The sequence below is a fragment of the Excalfactoria chinensis genome, chromosome 2 (assembly GCF_039878825.1).
Source record: "Excalfactoria chinensis isolate bCotChi1 chromosome 2, bCotChi1.hap2, whole genome shotgun sequence".
In the NCBI taxonomy this organism is placed as follows: Eukaryota; Metazoa; Chordata; class Aves; order Galliformes; family Phasianidae; genus Excalfactoria; species Excalfactoria chinensis.
In genome coordinates, this window is record NC_092826.1 from 136,704,616 (window position 1) to 136,723,360 (window position 18,745).

The 18,745-nt window shown below is 43.9% G+C and overlaps 1 protein-coding gene across 1 annotated transcript in view; it reads right to left on the bottom strand.

The window, feature by feature from the left end:
• Nucleotides 1-17,376, bottom strand: part of LOC140249057 (sodium channel protein type 5 subunit alpha-like) — a 199,249-nt gene extending 181,873 nt beyond the window's left edge. Inside the window, exon 1 of the mRNA XM_072330304.1 lies at nt 17,254-17,376. The gene's annotated coding sequence lies outside the window, so the exon portion shown is untranslated. The remainder of the gene's footprint in view (nt 1-17,253) is intronic.
• Nucleotides 17,377-18,745: the final 1,369 nt, after the last annotated feature.

An 18,745-nucleotide genomic window follows, 5' to 3' on the forward strand; every position in this document is an offset into this window, starting at 1 on the left:
TTTGAGCAACACACAGTTCAGAGGAGGTGGGAAATAAAGTGCGTCCTTGACTCTATTTCACATCCTCACCAGTTCTCCTGCTTGCTAAAAAGTAATATATTTGCACAGGCGTTAACTGGTGCCTGGCTTCTGTGCCAACACAAGCTGCAGCTCCCCATGCTCACTGGTTTATTGCTAATGCAACAAATAGCCTTGGGTGAGCAGAATTTGTTGTGACAAGTTGGAAGAAGTTCACGCATTGGATGATGAAGTTGTTCTTGCTACTAGCAGGTACAATTGTCTTTTCCACTAAACTAGTAGTGCACTACCTCCTCCTTTTGCTCTCACCTTCTTTTCCTTTTTGACATTTTGCTTTAATATTTTGCAGACATCTTGCTCTACTTTCAGCAGTTTTGTGGAGTCTGCATTTTCAGAGTCTATATGGGGCTAGGGTCAGGGTTAGAACCACTCGTGATGAAATACTTTGAATGCTGTTATTCCTACAGCATGGCCTCAATATACATGGCAAACTCCATGCAAAGCAAAAGTTGTGCAGGACCCCAGTAGAGGTTCATTTTGAGGTCTGGAGAGTAGCACAGATCTTGGCTGAAAAAACTCAGCTTTCCTGAAGACAACAGCTTTATTGTGTTTGATCACTGAAGCACTACATTTAACCATCCTATCTAGCAAGGCACATGGCGAGAACAAGGCTGCTTTAAGCCAATATGAAATGCGTGCAGAGATCGAGAAACCTCCAGGCAATGTCCAGGATCACACACAAGTGCCAAATTCCCCTTCTTTCTATACCTGATTAGCTGTGTAAGGCATGCATTTGCTCTGCTCTTGTTAGCTAAAAGCCTGCATCCAGTGCTGTTTGTTGGGGTGGGAAGTGCTCCTACTTGGAAGGAAGCAAAAGCAAGGTTTTGGAGAAATAAATAAATAAATAAATGGTGGTGAAGACAAAACCTCTGTAGAGCTATAAGTGGAAGGATCCTTTATCAGGCCTCTGGGACTGACGAGAGCATTCTGGGGCTATCTGTGGAAGCTTGAAGTGGGGATGCAACAAAACCAGATTTCCCTGTGGTTGAAGGATATTGCCAAGATAAAGACAGGAGATGTTATTGTTTTGTTTGGTTTTTTTTTGTTTTTTTTTTTTTTTGTTTGTTTGTTTGTTTGTTTTTCTCCCTACATTCATCAGTTTAAGGTAGTAGCTATCATTTTCTCTTCTTTGAGATCAGTCCCTGGATCCTCCAGCCAGGTTTGGCAACACTATTACTTGTCCAATGACCTCATTCAGCTTGCTTCAAAGCACCCACTGAAAACATCACTCAGAGCAACATCCATCCCCTAATCTCATACAGGCACAGACTCTCCTCTCTGGGGTGATGGCCCTCTCTTCCAAAATCATGATTCCCTTTGCTTCAACACGCTTTAGCCTTTCCTTTGTGAGACGTCATGTCACAAGCTTCCTTGAGACTGACTGAACTGCGAGCAAAACTAGAGCTCCCTAGCGTGACCATGGTGGTCTTCAGTAAGCTCTTTACAGCTCTCACTCCAGAGTGTCTATTCTGCTCAATCTATCATCTGATTTCATCTGTTCTCACCATTTAGAGGGATAAGTAAAGTGTCATGGAGCAGATGAGGCAGTAACAGTGTTTAAGCAAAGTCCTGCCCTTAGCAAGTAACCTTTAAAAATAATTGCAGGTAATTCATGTGAATGCATCCTTTGACTTGGCTTAACTGGGCTTGACTTTATGCAACTAGACTAGAACAGAAAGTTAATTGGGAAGAAAGACAGAAAACCACTGAGATCAAGGCTGAGTGGCATGAGACTCTTTACTCACGAGAAGTGTGAAAGAGGATCTCATAATTGCTTATAAACATCTACAGTGTGGGAGTCCAGTCGATGGAGGGAGGCTCTTTGGAGGCATGCAGCAATAGAAAAGGGGACAACAGGCAGAAATTGGAACACAGGAATGTCTGTTCTAATACAAGGAAGAACTTCTTCACTGTGAGAGTGATGGTGCACAGGAATAGGCAGCCCAGAGAGGTTGTAGAGTCTCCTTCTCTAGAGATATTCAGAACCTGGACACTTTTCTATGCAATGTACTGCAGGGAACTGCTTTAGCAGGGTGGTAGACTCAGTGACCTCCAGAGGTCCCTTCTGACTCCTGATTCTTTGATTCTGTGACTGAGCTCTTCAGGGATAACCAAAAGTTAAGGCACTGTTAATTTGAAGTTAAACACATGCACTTGTGCTCAGAGTACCCAAAAGTGAAATCCTATTAGTCACCTTAAGTTCCTACCTCCATAATACAAAATTATGTCACTTTCAATATGAAATTGCTACTTTGAGTAACAAAGATCACTTCAGATTTTCAAAATACAGACACGGCTGGACTATTCAGGCTTAAAAGTCACTATTTGCCTAAAGAAGATTTTCTCAATCTATATTTAAGCATCACAGAAAGCATCACAACCAAGATGTCATTATCTGTTTCAGCATTTTAAGCATAAAAAAACCCCACCACAATAAACATTCACTTAAGCAGTTTGAGACTGTAAAATTGGAAAGAAAGTAAAAACTAGCAACACGAAAACATATAGAATGTGGTAAATGCTTAAAGGACTGCAGATAATGCAATGAGAACAGTGGGAAGCAGGGTTGGTCTTGGTGGTTGGTCAGACTGAGGGCTCTTTGCCTAACCAGGGCTCCCTGCATCTTCTCCACCCTCCTCTGCCTCACTCTTCATCTCAATGGCTCAACCCATTGGAGGAAGAAGAGGGATGGAGCAGAGCAGCTGTGGCTGTGCAACTCCTGGGCTCAGCAGTATGGGAAAAGGCAACGCTGAGAAACCATCCTTTGCCCATTTCTAATCTGGGCACCGGTGAGTTTCCCACCAGCAGCAGAAGGGAATGACTCACTGCACACCAGCATGTGGACCGAAGCACTCAGCACACACACACACTGAGTCAACAACAGAGCAAAACTGTAGCCTCATGCAGCGATAGGAACCACAGAGATGTCCCTCCTTGCATCCCTCCTTCCCAGTGCAGGGGAGGAGTCTTACGCTGAGCACACCTAGGTCACGCAGTATATAGGCCCGTTAGACATTCCTGGACCAGCTCCAAATGAATAAAAGCATCCCCCAGCACATAACAATAATAGGTCAGGTCCTAGAAGCAATAAAACCACATTAGCAGCCTGTAAAACTATGCTAAGTAGCCTCTCTGGTTGTGCCCTGAAAAAAAAAATTGCCTCCTCTGGTAGCTCTTTACTCCAACCACTTACACAAGTATCTGCATTTTTTAGGTGCAGAGCAAAAGCTCTTTGGGCAGGGAGAGCACCCTGGGTGCAGAGGGAATATCAGGATTGAGGTGGGCTCTTGCAGCAGAGCTTCCTCCTACCTGGGACTGGCTGCCCAAAAGCACAGGGTGCTTTGGGGTGCTGGGAAGTATGAGGCCTCGCAAGGGTTGGGGGCACCCCTTTGGCCAAGATTGCAGGGACCTGACCACTGAAATGAAGCAGATCCTTCCATCCCAAAGACAGGTTTGGCCACAAACATGCAGAAATTCCTAGGACTATTTTATTTCCCCAGCAAAGCAAAGCCAAACTCATCACTATCATTAATATTGATTGTTACTCTCAGGGCACATAACAAAGGTGAATGATCTCTGCTACAATGCGCTTACAAGGAGCCCTACATTCCTTACACAGGAGTCGTGTTTCCTCTCAGGGCCACCCTGCAGCTGATGTGGGGATGACTGGGGAGCTCAGCAAAGACCAGGGTTTTGTTATTATCTGGAAAAATATCTAACTGATTAAAGTTTGTATTCTGAGTACAGCCATGCCATAGGCTTATGAAAATCTTCTCATTTGAAAGTCATTTTCCTCCTCTGCATCTGGGACAATCAGCAGCATGAAACAGGAAATAATAATAAATAAATATGCATCAGCCCAGAGTTTGTATCCAGTGAAAGCCAGGAGGCCTTGAGTTTCTCACTGAGGGACCCTGGTATCAGTGGGTCTGAAAGACAGAATTCTGGTATTTTCTGAAAATGAAAAAGAAATAAAACAGTGGGTCTTGAATATCTCCACAGAAGGAAACTCCAGCCCCTCTCTGGGCAACCTGTTCCAGGGTCTGTCAGCCTCACAGCAAAGAATTTCTTTCTCATGTTCAGGTGGAACTTCCCCTGTTCCAGTTGGTGGCCAGTGCTTCTTGTCCTGATGCTGGGCATTGCTATAAAGAGCGTATCCCCAGCCACTTGACTCCCATCCATTAGATAGATATTGATAAGCATTGATAAGATAACCCCCCTGCCCACTGACTTTTCCACTGCACAAAACACTTAAATTAAAAAGAAAATAAAAACAGAACAGGAAATAAATGAATAAAAGAAAGACAAGAACAGGAGGGCCAGCAAATAATTAAAAGCACACAGTGAGAAATGTGTGGCTAGAGGCATCAATGCCCTTCCTGAGGACAAGAAGGAACTTTTCAAACACTGAAGGACCAAAATATTTCCATACAGATTTCTGTTCTGCACTCAGGAAAAAAAAAGCCATACAACAGAATGATAATGTGCTGAGAATGACATTCTTTCCACTTCAGAAGTGATAAAGAAATTCGACATACAGCAGCTTCCCTAGTTTGACTTTTTTGCATCAACAAGTCAGGATAACTGCACCCAAGTGCTACTACAGACTAAAGATGGGCTCTGAGCATTAGTGTTGCTTTCCGACATGTGGGAACTGTTGTAAAGCACCAGAAGAAAACCACTGTGGCAGTATTTTGTAAGGATGGGCAGAAAAATCTGAGTGACTGTTGGCCTTTCTGCTTTCTGGGTACAAGAGGAGAATCACTGATGCAGAGCTTGGTTAATCAGGGCTGAGAAGATATTAATATAATTTGATGGGAACATTACCTTTCTATAGTGCTCAGATCTGGTATCACCAAGTCAAGGGTTAAGGTGATGAAATAGAAAGATTGAGGGAAGCATCACTAAGGACAATTACAGACTGGAAAGCAGGCTTATGGTAAATGATGCAGAGAGCTCCACTGTACCTAAAAGTAAGGGAAGGGATGAATCCACTGCTGTACCAGTACCCTCGGACAGGTACAGATGCAGCAATTCTGCTGCTGTGCATACTGCAGAGGGCTTTGCAGTTTGTTGGACACAGATAGAAGAAATCCAGTGACCAGAAACTGGAACCAAAGAAATATAACTTAGGTCAAACGTGTACATTATCAACAGAATAATTTAAGTGTGATTAATCAAAGACTGGCAGTTTATCAAAGGCTGAAAGATGGAAAAACAACCTCTCTGGGCAGTCTGATCGAGTGGCTGGCAGTCCTGCTCATGGCAGAGGGTTTTGGAGCTGGACGATCTTTAACGTCCCTTCTAAACTAAGCTAGTCTATGATTCCATCATTATATGCTTTGCCACCAACACTAATGAATTATGGGGAGACCTCTGCTATTCTGTAATAGGATTAGATAGTCGCAGTTTCACTTCAATAATTTCTGAAGGATAGAGTTGAGCCTAAATCCTTTAACCTGTATTGTTTGTTTTTATTTATCCCACTGCCAAATCAACAGAAAGGCACAAATACCTCACTTGGGCTTGAAAACAATGCACAGCACAGTGTTTGTGTAAGTCTGAAACAAAATGTGAAGGGACAGAAGAGAAAGCTATCCAGATACAAATAAGATGCAATGGTGAGAATTGTCCATTACTGTCCATTTAGACCTGCACAGAGTCCCTCTCTGCCAACAGGACGATGACTGAAATACCCATTCCTCTCCTGCTCTAGGGGCTGTAATGCAGATAGGCGAGCACTGTCCCGCAACACCACCCAGCCTGCCAGGGAGTGGGAGATAGTCAGCCTAAAAATAGGCTGTCCTCTGCTTTGGCTCTCCCCCCCCACTCAGTCCCCAGGGCACAAGGCTGGGGAAACAACCAGAAAAGCAGTGGTATTTTTGGAGATGGAGGAGTGGGATGCAGCACGTGGGTCCCCACCTGACCTCATGTTTCTCGGAAAGAGCCTTTTCTGTGATGTTTTGCACTGGAGTTGCAACCTGAGCCCCACGCGTGTCCTGTAAGGGACAGTGCAGAGCAGAACAGCCCGACCCGGCTGTCCTTGGCTGACCTGTGGCTAAAGCCAACACACAGCAGCTGAGACCGAATTTTGTCATGCGGGGAGCACAGATCCCACTACAGGTCCCCCTGTTGGAGTCTCTCCAGTATAACCACCACCCTATTTGGTTGGAGGAAGCAACCTTTCCAGGCAGCAAAGCCTCACAGGATAGTCTTTAACAGGAATTTCATTGACGTTTAAAGGCGTTGTAGGACTTTGATGAACACTTGAACTTTCGTCTGACATTTATGTGCCAAAAACTCCATATGAAGCCTAAATCAAGAGACCTTGCTATCTGCTATTGATGCTTTCTCTCACATACAGCTCTACAAAGCTCCTGAACATCAGTAACATTCCAGAAATCACCAGTTCTGCTTTTAACTGAGCACAAGTCAAAATCAATTAGAGATTGATCTCAATTATGGCTTTTTTTTTTTTAATTTATTTTTAGCATGCAGTTCAGTAACTAAAGTGAAGAAATGCAATCAATGAAGCCAACTTGCTCTTTAGCAAACCTACTACCCAGATTATAACACATTTTTGAGAAGTTTCTCAAGCTCACAAAGGCAACTGTGTAAATAATGTCACTTATTGAATTCTGCAGAGTGTTCTAACAGCAAGACTGATGGGTTGCCTAATACATCGTGTAGCTGCTATAAGCAATAATCTCCCATGCTAATCACAACTATCACATTCATTAACATTATAGAAACCTCCTGAAAGAAATAATGTACCAGGGAACCATTCAAACATGTGCAAAATCAGCTATGAATATAAAACTAGCTTTCTAACTAGCACTGGGAAAATATTAGAACCAACATGAGGATATTTTACATCACACAGACCTAAGTGTGAGAGGACCTGCATTTTCGAGTCTGAGAATCAAAGAATATCCAGTGCTGGGAGTTTCCCACAAGGATCACCAAGTCCAACTCCTGGTCCCAAACAAGACCATCCAAAACCCAAACCAAACTGTGTGTTGAACTCCCACAATCTACAGTGAGCATTAACTGATGGTGCCCCACGTTCATGGTGGGATCCTGGTATACTGGAGTGAGAGAACAGAATGTATCTGCAAGAGCATTCCCCTAGATTTCACTCAGAATGGGAAATCCAAAAATCACTGTCATGAGGAACACCACACAAGCCAGCAAAAATGGAGCATGTTCGCACACCTGCTTTTGTCATAGGATCATTAAGGTTGGAAAGAGCACTAAATCATCTAGTCCTACCATCACCCTATGCTGAGCAGCATGCAGGGCTGCTGTTGGCCTGGGCATGAGAAGCTCAAAGTGAAGATGCCCAAGGGGAGGGCATGGGATGAGGGACCTCTCTGAAAAGGCTCACCAGACAAAGGGTGTGGAACTGGATGGGCTTTAGGACTTCTTGCAGCTTAAGCCATTATGTTAATTGGGCCACCATGGCTTATGTTTTGGGGTCAGCAGGCCCCAGTTTTGGTTCATCAAGTAAAAAAAGCAGTCATGTACACCCTATCTTACCTTAGCAAGATGATTAAAAAAAAAAAAAAAAAAAAAAAAAAAAAAAGATGATAATATCCCAAACCTGGCCATGAACATTCTATGCAACACAGAGCAAGAAAAAGGGTATTTTGATCTGTAAGTGATGCCAGAGAATGGGTTCAATTGCTCAGAGAAGGCAAAGGCTGTTGCAGATTGGGGTGAGGGAGGAGGGGCTGAAGGTGGCTCTCAGCCACCTCTGTGCTGCTTTGATCCCAGGCCAGTCCCCGTGGTGGCTGTGCTAATCTGTGCTGACCGCGGGTGCCTCCCGGCAGGCACAGTGACAGCTGGGGATTACTGGGGTCAGGGGCACCCTCCATTTTCCCTTCCTCACAACACCTTGTAGCCATGCCTGAGGTCAGGGTTGGGAGAGAAGCAGCCAAAGCATTGCTGTGAGGATGCACATTCACTGGGGAGGTTCTCAGCATATCTGACCTATCTATCTGTAAATGTCCCTGTTCATTGCAGGAGAGTTGAACTAGATGACCTTTAAGGGTCCTTTCCAACTCAAATGATCCTGTGATTCTATACCCCACACTGCATCCCAGCCCCACTTTCAGCAGTATTATACAGTAGCCAACCACACATCCCCCATCTGACACCACAGGAGACAGATCACAGCAAAATGGAGAATGTGCAACCAGCAAAGTTAGAAATGGTGTTCCAGCTGGTGGAGCTCGAAATGGCATTTCTGATATTCCTGTTTTAATCCTGATTGTTTGGATATGAATATATATATTCATACTTGATTTGGTGCCAGCACAGTCAAATATCCCCAGACAGGCAGGGGAACTTATCCTTTGCTACATATGGGAGAAGATTAAAGTGGAGGGCCAAGATCCTCTTCAACAATGTCTATGCCCCTTTTCCACCTCTCCTGGTCTTCAATAGGACCACAAATCTTTATGATGAAGTCTTTACAGATGTGATTTCAAAAGGGGCTGAAATCTCAAAGCTTTACTCCTTAAATTCCATTTAAAACTACATAACAATCCCTATGTACCATACACCCCGCATCACAGGACCTTGGTTAACATAGGCTGAATGGACACAAGCCTGGCAGTGGGGTAAGAAAATCCAATACAATATGGTACAAAACAATAAACGTTCTTTGAACAACAAACCTACGGATCTGTGGTGGATCAGCTGTTGTGAAGCTGTGTGGCTGAATCACTCCACAGTCACCTTCTTACAGAACAACAGAATCACCTAGGTTGGAAAAGGCATTCCTTTGAGTCCCTCTACTCTTTATCCAGGAATGTCTTTCAATAAAACTTGCATAACTCAAGTATCTTCCAGTCTCAAATCTCCAAACCAGATAATCCAACAGGCTGAAATGCTACAGGATAGGACAGATACACAGTAAAAGCAACAGCAAAACCAGCCTTCTTAAGAAACCAGGCAACAGCTTTTTGAGTGAATGACTAAACACACGAAACACTGGAATAATGCAACAGCATTTTTGTGTTCTTTCTTAAATTCAACCAATCCGGGCCCTAAGGGGATACAAAAGACATTACATCTGTCCTAACAGTATATCAAAAAACACCTGAAAAAGACCATTACAAAATTCTAGTGGGGAGAAAGGTGCTTATAAATACAATGCCTGATCCAAAGTCAAAGTGAGCTTTACCTTTGGCTGCATCGGGGCTCTGGATTAGGTCCTTAAAATAGTGCTGGAAACATTCCAGAAAACTTACTTCAGCTACATTTAAAGCCTGTGCTTTGCAGCTATTCGGTAATTTTCACAGTTAGTGTTAAACTATCCAGGGAACTTTTATGCTCATAAACAAAGCCCCTTTCTCCCTTATGTTGCATTTATGTTGACGTTGCATCATTGACTTCAACAAGCAGTCTCCTGATTCACCCTGTGAGGAGAAAGCCATCAGAATCAGGCACAAGAGATGTGCCTAAAAGCCCTGTTTCAGGTTCTGAATATCAATTTAGCTAATTAATAACAGAAAACCGCAGCCCAGAATCTTTCAGTGTTTTCAGACCATAACCTCATATTTATTTCTCCCTGTTCCCGGGAGAACAGCACCAGGCGTTTTTATTACTGTTAAGCACAGTTTTTGGGGTGTTCACAGCCACAGGTTGTCCAAGCCACCCTGAGAAGTCAGGTGGACATTCATACACATTGCTGCCACTTGTTGGAACACCATGGGGCCATGAGTGAATTCTTTGAGGTTTTCAAGTTTAGTCAACTTCATAGGAAAGAAAACCCAGTGCAACTCAAGCAAAACTTCCACTAAGGGTAAAAGAATCCAAGAATTCAGACTTTCCCAGGAAGGTTTCTACCCCCATTTTATCCTCTGCGAAGAATTCAGAGCCTTGATTTGAAACTCATCGAACCCAGTAGGAACAGGAGCACAAAGGAAATTTGTTGCAAACCCTACAACATTATATTGAGAAACTATGTTACTTCAGCTAAGGAAGTACTGAAATATTAAGAAAAGTTGAAACAAAGAAGAAAAAAATAAAAGAGGAAGAGAGAGAAGATTTATTCCATATTTTCCCCCTCACATATTCCTATGTTTTTTTCTTTAGCGATGTCATGTGGTTTCATAACAACTATTCACTTTTCCCTCTTTATCTAACAGCTGTCTGCTGAAAAAGACTCAAAAAATAAATAAATAAATAAATAAATCTAAGCATGTTAAAAATGAGAGAAACTATTCATATGCAATGTATAATTGCATACTATATTTAAATCCCTGTACATTATCTTTCAAATTATATTTAGTTTCAACAGGAGGGGGGAAAAAATCCCTTTACTTTCTGGCACTGGCAATAGAATTTGTATATTGTTTTCAAATACAACAGCTCTTTCTGAGAAACTTTTGCCAGGGAATAACTAATGGCTCAAGACAGGGAATCTGGCTAGATCAGATGTATTCTGACACTGGCACACTAACTGTCACCCAGAGCAAAACTGGGGAGTCCTCAGGGAAACTGCTGTGCAAATCTGGATTAGCTCTGCCAAAGTCAGATGAGTTGATCTGGGTTTATGGAGTCGAGCACAGAACCTGGTCCTCTGCTTAACAAATGTATGGACCCTCTCAGTGCCTCCAGCAGCACAGGAGCCACGTCGCTCCACGTTGAGGGCTTGAGATGAAGCTGGAGATGATGTGCTTGGCCATTGGAAAGGCGAGGAGGCAGCTGAGTCACACTGCTGTGCTAAATCAGGGGAGGAAGGATGGTCAGAAACCTTCATCCAGAAGGAAAAGACAGCACTTGTCCTGCTTTGCATGTTACAAGGACACAAATGTTGGGGAGCTTTGGAGGAGGAGGCCTTCTCCTGGCCAAGGAGGTGACACCACTGACTGCACCCGATGGAGTATTCCAAGCTGCCAGGGAGGGGAATACGCATGAGTGCAGGGGGTGCCTTAACCACAGCACCCAGCCCCATGACACACAGCGCAATTACCCTGTAGTAATCAGGCAGGTATTTTAAAAACGCTTTGGCATGATTCTATAATTGTGCATTATGTAACGGCTACTAACGTGTCAGACCCCAGACGATGCTAAATGCTCGTCTGCGGGTCAGGTTGTAACACTCTAATGTTGCTGTGCAGGTTGGGCTGGAGCCTTCCTGTTGTTTTTCCACAGTCAGTGCTGTATCTCCAGCCATGCAGGCACCTGAAGGGCTTTCCTGCCACAGAAAGCCTCCCCCTAGCATTCCTCTCTTTTTTTGGTGCCTACACCGGGGGGGGAAAAGAAAATTTCATCACAGAATCATTCATACTTATGAGCTTTACATGATGGCAAAGGTTTCATTTAATTGCCACCAGTACACTCTCTGAAAACTTGGTAATTTTCAGGATTTCCCTCAGGCAATATCTGTCTATGTCTTCCCCATCCTTGGATGGATTCAAATGTTAAATGGGGCACCAGCACCCTGAGCTGGTGGTTGGCAACCCTGCCCACAGCAAGGGGGTTGGAATTGGATGATCTTTAAGGCCTCCTCCAACCCAAGCCGTTCTGTGATGTTATGAATGTACAGCCCAGCAGTAAAAATGCTCTTTGGAGGACTGAAGTAGCCTGGCAGTAGGGCACAAAACCTGAGCAAACTCCAACAGGGGTGAACTTTGCTTACTGGGAATCAGCAGAAATGATCCCCAGGAGCTGTTCTGTTCTGATTACCTGGGGTCAAGCGGGTTCCTGTGACTTCTAGACCTCATGTAGGCATGCTGTAAGCCAGCCTGGAGGAACGGTGACATATTCAGATACTGAGACACAAACAACTGCCCGTTTGTTTGGGAAGAGTGACCATTTCATTACAATAAGAAAAAGAATCTCTGAAAAATCGTTATAAACAATACAATCCCTGTGAATGGACTATCTAATCCATCCCCAATTAATGGGTCTTGAAAGAATTTGTCCATAGGCAAGTTCTTCCATACCTTCCTATTGCACAGATGTTTCAGTGTTATATAAAGCATTTAGAAACAGCAAAAAGAAAAACAGACTTCTCTAAAGCCCCAAACCACAGCTTAATGAGCAAAATCAGCCTACAAACTCCATGACTACTCCAGGCTTCTGGCACAGACAAATTACCCATGCCCTAGTCTGCTTTCAGTGTTATGCACTCCAATATTAACCACCCATATAACTTCATAAACACTCTGTACTAATACTGGCGCTAGAATAAAACTAGGAAAGCATCATTTGAAAGATATTTGGAAGTCATATGTTGGATAAAGAGCAGTTTTAGAACCTTAGGAACTCAGTTAGCTTTATAAAAGACCTCTAACCAGTTAGTAGGGCTTTCCATCACTGCCATAAAAATCCTCTTTGGCAGAAGCTGTGCAAAATCAGAAAAGTTCAAATCAAGCTGAAAGTTGAAATACACAACCTGGTAAAGCACAGAGTTATTTTTTTTTTTCCAGGATAGAGCACAAATTGTTCCACTTTCAAATTAATTAAGTACAGTAAGAAAAAAAAAAAAAAAAAAAAAAGGAAAACTCGGTGCTTAGCAGCACTTGTAACAAAACATGCTGAAAAACTAGAACTTCATTATTTGATGTCACTGCAATATTATAAAGCTACAAAAGAATAATAATAATAATGAAAACCAAGCCATTTTTGTCATGCAGAACTGAGACACAAACAGCTTCATTGATTACAAAGAGCAAGAAGCACGTTTTTGCTATGGAAAATTTTTTTGACATCAATGAAAATTTTGCAAGAAGAGGAAACCTCCTGAATCACATCTCCTCAAAGGTGGATATATTAAGGGAGAGTGAATTTTTGAGCTTCACTTGCCATTTTTCCTGAGAGTATGCCCAGGAAACTGATAAGAGGCCTGAATAGGAAGGGTACAAACTATGGTTGTCATTGCTGGCACTACGTGGATATGATAAAACCACCATGCTTTCTGTTCTGCTTATACTGTCCCTCCAGGAATTCCCCAGCCTGCTCAGGGATTGGGATACAGACAGCTCTGGTCAGTATGTTGTTCTTCTCCCAGGCTGAGATCTAACCAGCTCCACTGTGGGTTCTTTCTTACCTACTGCCACAGGGCAGCCCAGTGACACCATAACAGAATGAGTGGGAAATAAATAAACTCTGCTAATCTAAGGAACATGGGTTAACTTTGTAAGGGTGACCACATCACCTGCAGCTCAGCTTGAAGGAAGTCACAGTCTGATGGAGAAAAGGAGCCTCGATAAACTCTTATCTCTTCTGTGACACAAAAACAGTCAGAAGAGAAGGGTTAGGGACATACCAGTTCTGAAAAAAAAAGTTTTCTTTTTCTCATTATTAGTAACTCTAATTACTTTGAAAGAAGAGCAGTGAGATAAGTCCTGCAGAGCCATAAATGTGACCTGATTTCCTTCCTGATTTAGAAACTGTCACTTCGCAAGAGAAACCCAAAGAGACAAAGAGACAGAGCCAGGTGAAAGTGGGCCCAATGGTTGGTTCACAAAATAAATAATAAAAGATCGGTAGAAAACAAATCAGGGGTTTAATTCAGTCATAAAGACAACTATTAGTTTAAAGATAAACAAATGTTTATCACGTTTATCTGAACAGCATGACAGTACAGACAAGATAGTCACCCTAAGCTAACAGGAATATACCTGACTGACTTCATGTATTTTTCTCCAGGTTCGAATCACAGAATGGTTTGGGTTGGGAGGGATTTTACAAATGATCTAGCACCAACCCCATTGCCACAGGCAGGGATACCTCCTGCTAGATCAAATTTCCCAAAGCCCCATCCAACCTTGTCTTGAATATCTTCAGCAATGGGATAAGCACAAAAATAGACAGTAAAAGTGAGAAGCAATGATAGAATTCAAAATATAAATTGCTTCATACATTGATTATGGCTCTACCACAAGACATCATGTAAACAGAAGCAGAAGTTAAGCATATAATTCAGAGATATACCGCCTTTATGAAATAGGAGCTTCATTTAACAGAACTGAGAAATTACTTGTTGCCACTTTTTAACTATCAGACCTATAATTTCTCAGAGTAATTCTTGCGGATGACTGGAGACAACTTACAAGGTAGCAATTTTAGGGAAAAACTGAGCATCCGCCCTCTGAAAACAAAAGGTCTCCTTCTATTTGTCATATTGAGCTTCCAAAAGTAAACCAAGGTAGCAACAGATATTGATCTGTTTCTTTCAAAAAAGATGACCACGATTTCAGAACAGCCACTCAACATGCTTTAGCAGGCAAGCCTAAAAGTTCTTTCCTCACATACATGGACAGAGCATTCCTTCAAGATACACAATTGAAAATGGTAAAGAAAACAGTCAAGAAGAGATAAATCCCTGTCTAATACAGAAAGCAACAACAACAGAAAACAAGATTTTTAACATAAAATTAAACTAGTTTTCATAAATTTCATAAATCTCCTGCACCCCTGAGAATGTCACTTCCTATCAGTACAATTTTAAATATAATTTTGATTACGCAGTTAAATCAAGAATGTAGTTACTACTCAACTGTTCTCTGTAGCTTGTGTAAGTCTCGTGATGTGTGTGCTAGTCCCACAGGAGTTAGTCCATCATAGCAAGAATGGAGACTAGTTCAGATTATATTCCTGGTTCAGACCAGGAATATAGTGCTCTCCACTGTGTTGCACTTTTTAGACTCTATCCTCATAAGCTGTCACACAGAATCAGGAAGCCTCATGATCCACATACACCGTTCATGGTCAAGGTATTTAGGGTACACAGCCAATGATGCAACTGAGTTCCTCTGTGATCTCTGATGAGTGACTGAGGATATGAAACAACTTCAGTTACTCTACCATACTGTACAGACTTTTTGTGTGCTTTAAACCTAAAGAACTCCTTGCAGCATGAACTATTTGTCCACACAAACTCAGGTATCAAAGTCTGATCATCCGTGTTTGTAAAACACTTTGAGAGTCTTAAACAAAAAGTACCGTTCTGCCTCAAAAATGGATTCAGAATTAGTTTCAAGAACTGACGAGAAGCACGTCACAACATCTAACTCCAAGCAAAGACAAATAATATTTCCCTCTTTGCTTATTTCTGGCAATACTCTGGTCTGTCTCATACCAAAGATTACATAAACTAAACTACTTAAGTCTGAGAGCTTTTGGCACATTAATCTAAAAATATCACAACTTGCGGTGCAGGACTCCATTGCTTAATTTTTGAGACACTTTCCCCAAAAGACACACTTTTTCCCTTAAGGACTGACTATTTCTGAAGGTCTCCAACAACCACATTTGCTGTTTTTAGAGGCTACACAAGAAGAACAAAAATACTATCAAAATCATCAGGCATCACTCCAGTCCCATTTGCATCATTCCTACCCTCAGCCCAGTTGAGGCTCCTGCTCAACTTTTTTGGAATAAGGCATCTCGTCAGAGGCAAGGAACACAAAACAACAGCAGAGACACTCAAAACCACCACTTTCTTGATCCACTAGAATGAGGGAGTATCACTCCTCACTGCCTTAAAGCTCTGACCTTTCCAGTTCTCTGCCACTAAAAGCTTATAGGATCTGCTGGATCCATCTGCAGCTCCACCTGGCCTGCTTTCCTACGCCAAAAGGACGGATCAAATATACGTGTCTGAAAACACATCCCTGCTTCCTCTTCGTGCCACCCGGGAGGGACCCTCCAACTCAAACCATACCGCCTCAAGACAAGCGGAAGCCTCCCAAAACCAACTCGTGCAAAGCCCTCAAATCCCGGGAAATAGCAGCAAAATCAACTTCAGCACCTTGGACAGGACACGCTCACGCAAAATCACTAAATAGGCACATCGGCCCTGAAAACGCTATGACTGGACGTGACCCCCTAGGACACATCTGCGGGCCTGTTTATTTTTAGTATTGACAAATCCTCTTTGAATCGCCGCCTTTATTCCACCATACGCCCTGTATTTTGGGAATAGCAGCTCGTCGCCCTGGTGGAGAGAAAAAAAAAAAAAATCAGGGCCACAAGCTGTGGATATGACACCCGTCTGCAGGATCAGCAGCTGCCCCAGCCTCAGCTGGAAAGGCTCAGCTCAAGTACTCGCAAAGCTCAGCTCATCCTTTCCAGGCAAAGCAAGACCTGTTGCCGTAGGTGAGCAGAGCTCATGCGTTTCTCTGCTTTTTAGAAGCTCATCTTCACTTTCTCACCCAAATATCCAGGGGAGAAATATATATATATATATATACACACATATATATATTAAAAATAAATAAAAAAGAAGGTCTGATTTGTTCCCGTATTCAGACACACTTTGGTTGCATAACTTTTGCTTTAATTTAGCCTTCGTTCTCTCTTACGGTGCTCCCAGTATGTCACCGGTCCCCTTGGGGCAGCCTTGATCAAATCACAATCACCTTGTCAGTGTGCTGCACAGCTTTCCCTGTTTTCCTCTACTTCCTTAAGCCAAGCAGTTTTTAATTTGTGCTGGAAAAACTCCAAACATTTCAAGTACGGGTGTTTCGCAAAGGGCTTTGAGATGAGTGGCGTTATTAAGACATATGCTTAATATATTATGGCAGTTCTTACAAGTAATATCAGTAACGCTCTCATGATACACAAGAATGATTAATTTTCCTTGCCACCGCAGAAATAACCATCCGAGCTTATTTCTTCCCTTCGAAACGTGCCACTAAAATTCCATTCAAAGCCATCAGAACCACATGACATTCACCAAACAATCTGCAGAGTATTTTCTGTGTTGTTGTTTCTTTCCGGCACTTCTGGACACGGAAGCAAGACAGAATCTAGACCAATTTCCAACCAGAGTTACTCTCCATCGACACAACATCTACATCCACATCTAATCCACTTCCACACCCCGGCGCAAGCTCTGCTGAGCCAACTTCTCCTTCCTGAAGCCTCACCTCGCCCTGCCTGGACGGGACGCCACCAGTCCCACCTCGCGGGGAAAGTTTGGGGAAGGGAGAAATCCCGTCGCAACAAATTCCTCCTTCCTCTGACTCGCTCTGTACCGGACGTCTCGGGGGGACGAGGGCGGGGGGGGGAGGAAGAGGGAAGAAGAGGGGGGGAGAGGAGGGGAAGGGTGGTTTCTCCTTATGCTTTTTTTCCTTTTTTTTTTTTTTTTTCTTTTTTTTTTTTTCATTTTTTTTTTTTTTATTAACGAGCAAACAAAAAAGAGAAACTTACATTGGTTTATTTAAATATTCCTGCTAAACCAAGAGTCCCAGAGCCACTTCATTGTATCCATAGAGTTTTAGTCCCCGAGCGGTCCGTCCCGCGGGAAGGGCCCGGCTGCGGGGCGCTCTGCCCGGCCGCCGCGGAGGGCTCATGGCTCGGAGCCGCCGCGCCGTGTGCGGCAGCCGCGGGAGCGCAGCCCCGGCCGGGCGGCGGGGGCGGGAGGGAGGGGAGAGGGAGGGCAGAGGGAGGGAAGGGAGGCACCTCCCGCATCTCCCCGCCCTACAGAGAGGAGCCGGGCTGGGGCGGGCCGGGCCCGCAGCGCCCTCTGCCGCCGGTGGGAGGAGGGAGGGGGAAGCGGGGAATGGGGGGGAGGAAGGATGGGGAAGGGAAGGGAGGGGAGGGTGGGGAGGGGGAGGAAAAATGGAGGGATAGGGAGGGGAAAGAATGGCAGGGGAAGGGTGGAGAGGAAGGATGGAAAGGGATGGAGAGGGGTCAAAAGAGGGATAAAGGAGAGAGGGAGGGGGTGGGGAAAAAGATGGAAAGGGGAGACGGATAGGAAGAAGGGAAGGGTGAGAAAGTCTGGGGAAGAAAGAAAAGGGAAAAAAAGGTACTGAGGGACAGAAGGAAGGCTGGGTGGAGAAAATAGGGAGAAACGATGGATGTGAAGGTGAAAGGAGAAACGATGGGTGAAGCACAGAAGGGAAGGAGGGATGGGTGAAGCACAGAAGGGAAGGAGGGATGGGTGAAGCACAGAAGGGAAGGAGGGATGGGTGAAGCACAGAAGGGAAGGAGGGATGGGTGAAGCACAGAAGGGAAGGAGGGATGGGTGAAGCACAGAAGGGAAGGAGGGATGGGTGAAGCACAGAAGGGAAGGAGGGATGGGTGAAGCACAGAAGGGAAGGAGGGATGGGTGAAGCACAGAAGGGAAGGAGGGATGGGTGAAGCACAGAAGGGAAGGAGGGATGGGTGAAGCACAGAAGGGAGGTGTGAGGAACAAGGAAGGATTAAAGAGAGAAAAAGGAAAAGGTATAGGAAGGAAATAAGAGGTGAAGATACAGATGACTGGTGAAGGTTGGGGAAGAAGGGGGGGTGGAACTGTGATGAAAGTTTGGGGTTGTCACTAGGAAGTTAAGGGGATTTGGAGAAAGGAAGGGGTGAGCACACCTGGAGAAGGATGGGGAACAAGGGACAAGGTGGGACAGAATAGAGAGGGAAAAAGTTTGGAGAGGGAGGTGAGTTCGCATGGGTAGAGAAGAGAGGTTGAAGAGATGGAGAAGAGGGTAGGATGAGGGAAATGTGAGGAAGAAGGAGGTGAGAAAAAAGGCAAGCATGAGGGGTGAGAAGAGGGAGAAAAGAAAAGAAATGAAGAGAGAAAGGGAGGAAGGAGGGGAAAGGAGGAATGGGGAATAAAGGAATGGGGAGAAAGTTAGGAGTGGGCTAGGAAGCAAGGTGGAATAGGGAAAACTAGGATGGAAGGTGGAATGGGGAAGAAGAGGGAATA